This window comes from Sturnira hondurensis, unplaced genomic scaffold, assembly GCF_014824575.4.
Source record: "Sturnira hondurensis isolate 20B ecotype Veracruz unplaced genomic scaffold, ASM1482457v3 Scaffold0020579, whole genome shotgun sequence".
NCBI lineage: Eukaryota > Metazoa > Chordata > Mammalia > Chiroptera > Phyllostomidae > Sturnira > Sturnira hondurensis.
The window spans coordinates 3,261,211-3,272,683 of NW_028093210.1; the positions used below are offsets into that span (position 1 = coordinate 3,261,211).

General features: G+C 45.5%; 1 protein-coding gene and 1 pseudogene across 5 annotated transcripts in view; one reads left to right on the forward strand and one right to left on the reverse strand.

Moving 5' to 3' along the window:
* The window catches only part of SRL (sarcalumenin), a 56,444-nt gene that overhangs the window by 40,810 nt on the left and 4,161 nt on the right, over nucleotides 1–11,473 (reverse strand). For 2 of the 5 annotated variants that reach the window (XM_037029943.1, XM_037029942.1), the window contains exon 1: nucleotides 9,515–9,749. The gene's annotated coding sequence lies outside the window, so the exon portion shown is untranslated. Of the gene's footprint in view, nucleotides 1–4,393; nucleotides 4,415–9,514; nucleotides 9,758–11,473 lie in introns of those variants that run through there. The other 3 variants (XM_037029940.1, XM_037029939.1, XM_037029941.1) reach the window with 3 other exon arrangements.
* LOC118975838 (uncharacterized) lies at nucleotides 3,967–4,120 on the forward strand (annotated as a pseudogene).

The following is an 11,473-nucleotide window of genomic DNA, read 5'->3' on the forward strand; positions in this document are numbered from 1 at the left end:
AACTCGGGCTCTGCCACATCACAAGCAGGGCCTCAGCAGGGGAAAGGCGCCACATATGTCAGACCAGAGGGGGTTTTCCTTCAATACCCAGCCTGAATCAGGTCCTGAGTCTGAGAGAAAATGCTGCCCACAGTTTCCAGCTGGCTCCCCACCATGGCCAGGAATTCTCATTCATCTCTTAGTAGAGTAAAATATCCAGTCAGTGTTGACAAAAAAAAAAGTTAGCCTATGGTAAAACTGGTTTCATTACGTTGCTTCACTTAAAGTCACAGAACCTACTGACGACATTAAGTGAAGCCTTATTGTACCACCATTTGTTATCACTTCACCTGTTGAGAGACATTAGTTTCCAAGTTCGGGCCTTTACCAATCAGCTGCTATAAACACTCATATACAGTTAAATATATGGCCATATGCCTTCATTCTTCATGGGTAAATACCTAGGAGTCAAATGGCTGGGTCACATTATAGGTGTCTAATTTTTTTCTAAGATTGTACCATTTCATGTTCCCCACTACCAGTTCCTCCACATCCTTGTCAACACTTGGTATGGTCAGTCTTTTAAATTTTAGTCATTCTTATACGTGTGTAGTGATATCTCACTGTACTTCTAATTTGCATCTTCCTATTGACTAATGTTTCCATGTTCTTGTCGTACACATCTTTGGTGTTGCTTGTTGAAAGCTTTTGCCCATTTTTTCTGGGTTTTCTTTTATTGAGTTTTCTAAATATATATTTTATTGATTATGCTATTACAGTTGTCCCATCCCCCCCACTTAATTCCCCTCCACCCTGCATACCCCCTCCCACCCACATTCCCCCCCTTTAGCTCATGTCCATGTATCTTAAGTTCTTTAGTGTTTACATTTTCTGTACTATTCTTGCCCTCCCCCTGTCTATTTTCTACCTACTGTCTATGCTACTTAGTCTCTGTATCTTAGTCTCTGTATCCCCACTTCTCCTCCTCCTATTACCCTGTTGCTAACCCTCCATATGATCTCCATTTCTGTGGTTCTGTTCCTGTTCTAGCTGTTTCCTTAGTTTGTTTTTATTTTAGATGTGGTTGTTAGTAATTGGGAGTTTGCTGTCATTTTAGTAATCATGTTTATCTTCTTTTTCTTAGATAAGTCCCTTTAACATTTCCTATAATAAGGGCTTGGTGATGATGAACTCCTTGAATTTGACCTATCTGAGAAGCACTTTACCTGCCCTTCCATTCTAAATGAAAGCTTTTCTGGATAGAGCAATCTTGGATGTAGGTCTTTGACTTTCATGATTTGGAATACTTCTTTCCAGCCCCTTCTTGCCTGGAAGGTCTCTTTTGAGAAATCAGCTGACAGTCTGATGGGCACTCCTTTGTAAGTGACTGTCCCCTTATCTCTTGCTGCTTCTAGGATTCTCTCCTTCATTTTAATCTTGGCTAATGTAATTATGATGTGCCTTGGTGTGTCCCTCTTTGGGTCCACCTTCTTTGGGACTCTCTGAGCTTCCTGGATTTCCTAGAAATCTACTGCCTTTGCCAGATTGGGGAAGTTCTCCTTTATTATTTGTTCAAATAAGTTTTCCACTTGTCACTCTTCCTCTTCCCCTTCTGGTACCCCTATAATTCGGATGTTGGAGTGTTTAAAGATGCCCTGAAGTTTCCTAAGCCTCTCCTCAGTTTTTTGAATTCTTGTTTCTTCATTCTTTTCTGTTTGGTTGTTTCTTTCTTCCTTCTGGTTCACTCCATTGATTTGAGTCCCAGTTTTCTTCCCATCACTATTGGTTCCCTGTACATTTTCCTTCATTTCTCTGAGTGTAGCCTTCATTTTTTTCATCTAATTTGCAACCAAATTCAACCAGTTCTCTGAGCATCCTGATCATCAGTGCTTTGAACTGTGCATCTGATAGGTTGGCTATCTCTTGGTCACTTAGTTGTATTATTTCTGGAGCTTTGCTCTGTTCTTCTGTTTTGGCCATTTTTTTGTCTTGTTGCGCCTGTTACCTACTGAAGGGTGAGGCCTTAGGTATTCACCAGGGCGAGGCAACCCACATTGCTGGGTTGTGCCACTATATGTGGGGTCAGGGTCCAAGAGGGAATAATGACGCTTACTCTTGCTTTCTCTTGGTTTTCAGTCCCTTCCACCTCTTCCCCCAAGCAAACTGGGTCCTTCTGGTGCTGGTTCCTGGGTGGATGGGCTTGTGTACGTTCTAGAACCCTGTGGGTCTCTCCAAGGAGCTCTCCTGTGAGGCCGGGAGCCTCTCCAGGAACCTCAACCCCCAAAAGTTTTCCCAATCGGTGCTTTTAGGCTTTAATTCCCGTCGCTGGGGCCCTAGCCTGCATGGTCTGTCTCACTGCTTGCTCCTTTGCCTGGTTTATCTGAGTGTGAATGTGTGACCACAGTCAGGCAGCCACCTTGTGCCCTCACTGGGTCTGCCCATTGCCACCCCAAATCTGGGATCTGCCAACCGCCACCTGTGTACCTGGGTTGGTCCGGCCACTTTCTCCTGTCACAACCCCTCTCCAGCGGCCACCAACTCCACCCCTCTTACCGGTCCGGATGAATGGTTCACTGTTGTTGGACTTCGGTATAGTTCAATTCTCTGTCCGCTCTGGTTGTGCCCCTGTTTCCAATCTTTGTTGTCCTTAAACTTGGCCATTCAAGGAGGTGCAGTGTTTCCACCTAGGCCTCCATCTTGGCCAGCTGGAGGGTTTAAACAACAGAAATTTATTTTGTCACAGTACTGAAGGCTGGAAGTCCAAGATTAAGGTGTGGGTGTTTTTTTCTGAGGCTGCTCTCCTCGGCTTACAAAAGGCCACCTTCTCACTGTGTCCTGACATGTTCATCCCTCAGTCTGCATTGTGTGTCCTAACCTCCTTGTCTTATTGGGCTCCGATAATATCAGGTTAGGATCCATCTCTATGACCTCATTTCACCGTAATCACCTCTGTGAAGACCCTGTCTCCAAACATAGTCACATTCTGAGGTAGTGGAGGCTAGAACTTCAACATATGAATTTGAAGGGGGACACAATTCAGGCTATAATATACAAATATTGTAGGAGTCGATTCACATGAAGTACCTAGAACTTGGCAAATTCACAGAGACAAAAAGTAGAATAGCTGTTGTCAGGGGCTGGGGCGAAAGGGGAACAGGAGTTATTGTTTAATGGCTACTGAGTTTCTACTTAGAACAAAAAAGTTCCAAAGTAAGTGTCTTGGTTGCACAACACTGTGAATATACTTAATGCTGCTGAATTGTACATTAAAAATGGTTAAGATGGCAACTTTTATGTTATACACACACATGGCAAATTCATGTCATATATATGTTTGGCCCACACCAGTCAGGGCAAGACACTTCACTTTCTCCCTGTAGCCACTGGCGCCATTCAAACTGTTACCCTAGTGCTGAAGCTCAGAGGGGTGAGTCTGAATAAGTCCATGTGTGGGTTCTCTAAGAGGAACTGCTTGGGACTCCAGAAGTTTCTTCCACCAACTTAATCCCCACTTGTTTTTGCAGCCATAAATTATGGGAGCTTATCTTCCTGGCAATGGAATCCTGGGTTGGGGGGCCTCGTGTGGGGCTGGGACTCCTCACTCCCAAGATATCTCCCAAATTTTTATCCACCACACGTGGACATGGGACCAGCCTGTTCCACAATTCTGCCCCTCCTACCAGTCTGGATGGATGTGGTTTCTTTAATTCTGCAGTTGTCAGACTACCATTCAACTTGATTTCTGATGGTTCTGAGGGACAGTTGTGCTATATTTCAGTCGTAATTTTGATGTGGTTGTGTGAGGAGATGAGCCATGTTTACCTGTGCTGCCATATTGACCAGAAGTCATGAATTCTTAAACAGACCTCACTTAGGCTATTAAATCTCCCCACTGGTTCCATCCCACATCACCCACCACCACTACACCACCTTCCCAGGGCAAAGCCCTCCCCTCCTCCTAGCTCAGTCATGAACAGAGAAGCTGCCATACTTACCTGGCAGGGGAGACACCATGATCGTGAAGGCAGTTTTCCCAGGGCGAGGCTTATCAATTTCACTCCAGATGTGCTGACCCCTGGGATTTCCCCAAATGTGGGAAACTCAGCCACACAGTTTGTGGTAATAGGGGACGAAATTCAAAAACAAACAAACAAAAAAGCAGAAGCTGCCAGAGTCCTCAGCTAAGGGTCCTTACCCTCACATAGTTTCTATATTTTGATCCCTCTTTTGGCAACTGACTTGCTAGATTAATCCATGCCTGAAACAGCTCCTCAGGAGCTGGAGAAACCAATTGGAACCCTGACAATGCAAACCACTGTCTGGATCTGCTCCACACTCAACACCAATGCAGTATAACAAGTAACCCTCACAGGGAGTATTTTCCCATTTATCTAAGTAATTATAGGTCACCTACCTGTGAAGGACCCAAATTTCCAACCACAGCAGGAATTTCCTCCACGGTAACTCTGACAGATACGTATCCAGCCTCTGCTTGAATATCTTCAGTGACAGAGAATTCACTACCAGAGAGCAGCAGCCACACTGTTTTGAATATGATATGAAGTCTAGAATAAGCCACAGTGCTCTAGATCTCCTCTCCACCTGCCACCTCAGCTTTCCACCCACAGCCAGAGGCACACACCAGGAAGACCCTGTGGGGAATGGAGACTACCTCACCCTTAATCTCAGATAAGCAGCCCTTCACCAACCCCCAAGACCTGGCTAGACACACTGACATTTCCATTTACTTACAAGGGAACAAGAGATTTTCATCAATTCTCTTTGCAACCAGAATTTTCAGCGCATCTTGTGTATCTCTCACAAGACAAGAGGAATGTGAGAGAGACGAGTATCAACAAACTAACCTCGGCCCCAGCCAGTGTAGCTCAGTGGACTGAGCACGGGCCTGAGAACCCAACAACTATGGTTCAATTCCCAGTCAGGGCACATGCCTGGGTTGCAGGCCAGTTCCCAGCAGGGGACACATGAGAAGCAACCATACATTGATGTTTCTCTTGCTCTCTCCTTCCTTTTCTCTCTAAAGATAAATAAATAAAATCTTTTTAAAAAAAGAAGGCAAAAACACATTAAAAAAAAAACTAATCTCTGGTACATGTATCGTATCTGCAGCCTTCTCAACGCACTTTCCTGTTTCCTCTCTAATTTGATTCTGAGGCTATCCACCTAGACAGGCTGCACAGGAAGGACGGTCCCTGTGACTTGGGCCCCCAAGTCAAGAAACTCTGCAGCTGTAACTCTTAGCTCCTTTTCAACACCAGGGGTGTGGAGGCAACAGTGTGTGTGGGAGCTCATTCTTTTCTACAGCTACGAGATTTAGGGCTGGGCCTGCCCTGCAGCCCCTAGTCCTACCCCCTGCTCTAGGTCAGCACGTGCTCTTGTCAATCAACAGAAGAAACTTGCAACTCCGCAGGGCAAGAGAAGAGAGGGAACTAGGGCAGGGCATGGTGCTAACCCCACCCCAGTCCAGGACCTGTAGGGCACAGGAGGGCGTGCAGAACTGGAGAGTGAAAAAGACAAATACCACAGGGGCAATATCACACAGGAAAGCACAGGGGGGCAGCTGGATAAAGAAGGGACAGTGGGACAGACTTGGGTGGGACAGGGTGGAGCCAGAGCCAAAAAAAAATGAGGCTAAGGAATGCATGGCCAGCCAGCTCCAAGAGGCAGCTGGAGGATTTGTATGTACTTTACATACTGGTCCGAGCCAGTTAATCAACCACTAGAGCAGGCCAAGGTCACAGGAAGGCCCCCATTTCACCAAATGGCCTTCGAACATCTCAGGGCTGGGGTGACTAGTCTCTGCCAAAGATGCCCTACATCATGATGCAAGGAACATTTATTTATATGTTTTTGAAACTCTCTCATTTTAATTAATTAACTGAAATTCTCACCCGAGGACACGTTCATTGATTTCTAGAGATGGGGAAGGGTGGCAGGGGTGTAGAGAGAGGAGAGAGAAAGAGGGAGAAAGAGAGACACATCAGTTAGTTGCTTCTCATACATGCCCTGACTGGGGATTGAACCCACAACCTAGGCATGTGCCCTGACCAGGAATCAAACTTGTGACCTTTTGGTATACAGGACAACGCTCCAACCAACTGAGCCACATCAGTCTAAGTGGGAGTTTATTTATCATAACCTATTCCCATGCCACAAAAGCATATAGGTGTCTTTCCAAGTACTCATAAAATACAGCAAGAAAGCAAGAATGGGAAGTACAAGTAGAAGAAAACTACACAAAAGCAAGCACACAAAATGGAGTCATTCACAAAAGGCTGATACAAAAGCAAACAGCAGCCCTGGCTGGTATAGCTCAGTGGCTTGAGCGTGGGCCTGCGAACCAGAGGATCGCGGTTTGAGTGCCAGTCAGGGCACTTGCCTTGGTTGCAGGCCAGTTCCCAGCAGGGGACAGACACACAAGAGACAACCATATACATGATATTTCTCTCCCTCTCTCCTTCCCTTCCCCCCTAAAGAGGGGATAAATAAACTTAAAAAAAAAGCAAACAGCACTACATACTTAAGTCCCTCACATGTGTGTAACTTGATCACTTGCCAATTCACACTGTCCTTAAAATAAGAACAAGACAACTGCTTGGGAGAAGTGAAATAAGTTCTGCTACTGAGACTCAGGAATTTCTTCTGATGCTCTGTTTTTCTTTGTTGTTGTTGTTGTCTTTAATTTTTATAGAGGGGAAGAGAGGGAGAGAAACATCAGTGTGTGGTGGCCTCTCAAGTGCCCCCTACTGGGAATCGAACCGGCAACCCTTTGGTTTGCAGTCTGGTTCTCAATCCACTGAGCCACACCAGCCAGGGCCTGAGGCTCTTCTTAAAGAGGACACAGTGTAATGTAACCATTCTTGAGAACATGGGAGAAGACAGCCCTGGCCAGTGTGGCTCAATTGGTTGGGCATCGTCCTGTAAAGCAAAAGGTTGCGGATTCAATTCCTAGTCAAGGGACATGCCTGGGTTTCAGGTTGGGTCCCCAGTCAAGGTGCATACAGGAGGCAACCGATCAATGTTTCTCTCTCACATCAATACTTCTCTCTCTCTTTCTCCCTCCCTTCCTCTCTCTCTAAAAATAAATAAATAAATTCTTTAAGAATTTTTAAAAACCTGGCTGGTGTAGCTCAGTGGATTGAGCGCGGGCCTGCTAAACAAAGGATCCTGATTCGATTCCCAGTCAGAGCACATGCCTGGGTTGCAGGCCAGTTCCCAGCAGGGGACCCAGAAGAGGCAACCATACATTGATATTTCTCTCCCTCTCTCCTTCCCTTCCTATCTAAAGATAAATAAATTAATTAAAAAAAAAACATGGGAGAAGGACAGACATTTCTCATGAGTTTTATCCCTAATAGAGACCCTCGAAATATGACTGGGAGGCCAGCGGGTATCAAGAATGCCCAGCCCCCTCCCAAAGAAACCACCCCAAAGACAGTCAATGGCACTTGTTTAGGATGTATCTTATTCTCCACTGCCACGTTACCTCCTCACATTGGTGGCAGAGAGGAAATTGCTACAATTGATTTGGGGGATAGCGTCCACTAAAATATATTCAGAGTAGCCATAACTTAAAAACAACCTACTGCCCATCGCTAGGTGAATGGCTAAATAAATTGTGCCATATTCATACAGTGGAATACACTTAGCAATAAAAATAAACAAACTACTGTGATATACACAAAAAACGTAAGTGGTCCTGACTCATGTGGCTCAGTGGATTAAGCACCAGCCTGCAAGCCAAAAGGCCGCTCATTTGATTCCCAGCCAGGGCACATTCTTGGGTTGCAGGCCAGGTCCCCTGTTGGGAATGTGCAAGAGGCAACCTACCGATGTTTCTCTTACATGGATAGATGTTTCTCTCCCTCTTTGTCCCTCCCTTCCCCTCTCTCTAAAGGTAAACAAATAAAATCTTACCAAAAAAATAAATGAATCTCAGAGACATTATGTTAGGCAAAATAAGCCAGACAAAAAGAGTATATGGAGTTGACCCTTGAACAACGTAGTTCTGAACTGTGCGGGTCCACTTACATGAGGACTTTTTTCAATGAATATACTGTCAGCCCTCCATATCCCTGGCATTCATATCTTTGGATTCAACCAACCACAGATCAAAAAAACAGTATTCAGCATGGTGTTGGGAATCAATAGATGCAGCAGGCCATCCATATGTACCATCCTATACCAATTTATGTAAGGGCCTTAAGTATCATGAGATTTTGGCACCCACAGAAGGGGGGCGTGTTCTGAAACCAATTCCCCAGGGACACCAAGTGATGACTGTAATTAAGTTTTGGGGGAGTCAGAAGTTGTACACAGATTTTGACTGTGTGGAGGGTCAGGGCCACTAATCCCCCCATGTTGTTCAAGAGTCAACTACACACCATACTATTTGTATAAACATCTAAAATAGAGCTCTAGCTGGTGCGGCTCAGGGGATTGAGCACCAGCCTGCAAACTGAAAGGTCATGAGTTAGATTCCCAGTCAGGGCGCATGCATGGGTTGTGGGCCAGGTTCCCCGCAGGGGGCAGGCCAGAGACAATCACACATTGATGTTTCTCTCCCTTTCTTTCTCCCTCCCTTCCCCCTCTCTAAAAATGGTAAGTGAAATCTTTTTAAAAAATAAAGTTTTAAAAGAGAAACCACTTGAGGGCTTGGTGGGGTGCTGGCTACATGATTATGTATTATTTGTGAAAATTCACAGAACACAAGATAACTCCCTCTTCTGAGTGTACATTATACAATGCAATAAGTATTTCTGAAAAAAATGTTCTCAAAACGGGTTTTGTTAAATGTTGGATTAATCATCTCTCCCCTAGACCCACTCCCTTTCACAAAAAATAAAGTCCGAGCTTCTTAGTATGACTCGAAAGCCATCTATGATCGCGTTCCTGTTAGGACAAGAGTCTCAAGGTTTGGACAGTTCTAAACGTTATTTCTCACTAAATGTTAAAATACAACACAGTATTTTGTAGCTGCAGTTGTAAACTGGATGAGGTGACATGAAATCGAGGAATAAATGTAGCCAACTATAAAGAAGAAATCAACATGTAACTGACCAAACAGAGTGTATAAGCCATGGCTAAATCTCCCTTGGAGAAGGTAGAGCTTTGACAATGAATCCCCCACCTCCTTTACTTGCCACAAGTAAATAAAACTACTTTAGTTGTTTTATTTTTGTCTTGATAGGAGCACCCCAAGCAGCCAACCCATTGAGTGTGGTAATATTCCCACATCTTCCCCAATTCTTCCTCTTCCCAGGCCACCTTCTGCATACTACAGCACACCGTGCACTTTCTAACCACCAGGTCTGGCTCACCTGTGCTCCCAGGGCCAGACTGCACACAGGAAGCATGGCCGTGGACCCAGACCAGGCTCCTTGACCTCTCACCCACTTCCAAGACTCGGCAAGAACTACTTCGTGTGCTGTCTTACATTCCTCATTTCTGCTGAAACGACAATGTTTCAGATACTGTGGGTTAAAAGTATTCGTGTTATTAAAATTAATGTCACCTTTTATATCGCGGCCTCTACACAGTCGTAAGTCACGTGTGCGACACCTCGGACTTCCTCGGACAGCGTGAGCTCCACAACGTGGTGCTACACAACACGTCCTCCAGGTGCGCTGGCAGCTCCAGAAGGAAGAAGGCGAGCGCCTCTGCGCGGAAGACACGCGAAAGCGTCGCATTTGCTGCATCTGATTGCGGCACTAGCGCGCGCGCGCCTCCTGGAGCTGGAACGGGAGACAGAGCGAGGCCTAGAGTGTGTGCCAGGCAGCCTGGCCTGCCAGAGAGCATGCGCGCGAGGGGTCGGTGTGAAGCGAGTCCGGGAAAAGGCGGGGCCAGGGGCGGTGCCCTTAACTTCCGCTGCTGTTGGTGGGACCGCCCACAGCTTCAGGGTGCGCCACTGCAGGTCTGGGGAGGAGGGGATTTCCTACCCCAAGCTCCGCCTCTGGCCTATAGGAACTGAGGAGTCCAGCGGCCACCGGAAGAAGGTGGGGCCTCCACCCTAGACCAGGTGTACTGGAACCGCGGCACTCTGTTGATGCTCTTGGAAACTGCACTGAGGCTCCTGGGGCGCACCTTGCGCCTGGCCAAAAGGGGTTGCTGGACTGGACTTGGGAAGGGATGTCCCCGCCCATATCCTTGCTAAGCCCCTCCCCTCAGACGCGTATTCAACACCTAAATTAGCTGGATATACCCCAAAAGAGAAAATTAATTACAATGCTGAGAAGCCAGATTCAAAGAGCCAAATATTAAAAAGAGAAAAAAGTAAAATAATTCACAACTGCCCTGGTTGGTGTGGCTCAAGTGGATTGAGTGCAGGCCTGTGAACCCAAGAGTCACCGGTTTGACAGGGCTAGGACCCAGTTGGGGGAGTGCGAGAGGCAGCCACACATTGATGTTTCTCTCCTTTCTCCCTTCCCTTCTCTCTAAAAATAAAAAAAATCTTTAGAAAATTACTCATAATTTCACCACTCAGAAATAAATGTCTTTTTTAAAGCCAAATATTGTGTGACTCCATTCATAAAATTTAGGAAAAGGCAAACCTGTAGAAATAGATCAATGGTTACCAGGGGCTGAGTGGAGCACAAAGGAACATGGTGGGGACACTAGGGATGATGGAACTAATCTGGAGATTGTGGTGGTGGTTGTACAACTGTACGTATTTGTCAAAACTCACAACCCACACAACCCAAAACTAAAAGGTATGAATTTACCTAATGTAAATTAGTTTTAATTTTTATAATTACTAAAAAACAGAAAGCAGATTGGTGGTTGCCAGGGCTGAGAGGAAAGATAAATGAGGTGATTAATAATGAGTTAAGGGGCTCGGTTTGGAGTGATGAAAATGTTTCAGCACTGGATAGAGATGACAGTTGCACAATCCTGTGACTGGACAAAATGCCACTGAATCATTCCCTTTAAAATGGTTGACTTTGGGGGAATTTTACCTTTAAAATATATATAAAACTTTAAAAAATGCAGGCTCCTGTCTGCCTTTCTACTCACCAAGTTCATATCTGAAGGCACTCTTTGTGGGCTGAGAAGTGAACTGGTTAATTCCACTCTGGCCTCAGTCCCCAGGCATGTGCTTAAAAGGACCCCTCCCTCCCCCACATGAATGCATTGCCCTTGTGCAGTTATTGTCTCCAATTTGTGTTTGTTTTTTTAAAAAATTCCCAACTTTTTTTAATCCTCACTCAGGGACATCTTTATTGATTTTAGAGGGGACGTGAGGAAACATCAGTGTGAGAAACATAATCAGTTGCCTCCCATATGCAGGACCAGGGATGGATCCTGCAACCTAGGTATGTGCCCTGAGCTGGAAATGAACCTGCAACTTTTTAGTGTATGGGACAATGCTCCAACCAACTGAGCTAACCCAGCCAAGGCTATTCTCAAGTTTCAAAAAAGGAAACTGAGGCTCAAATATAAGTGGCTTTCCCAACTGACCATTGCAGACCAACTC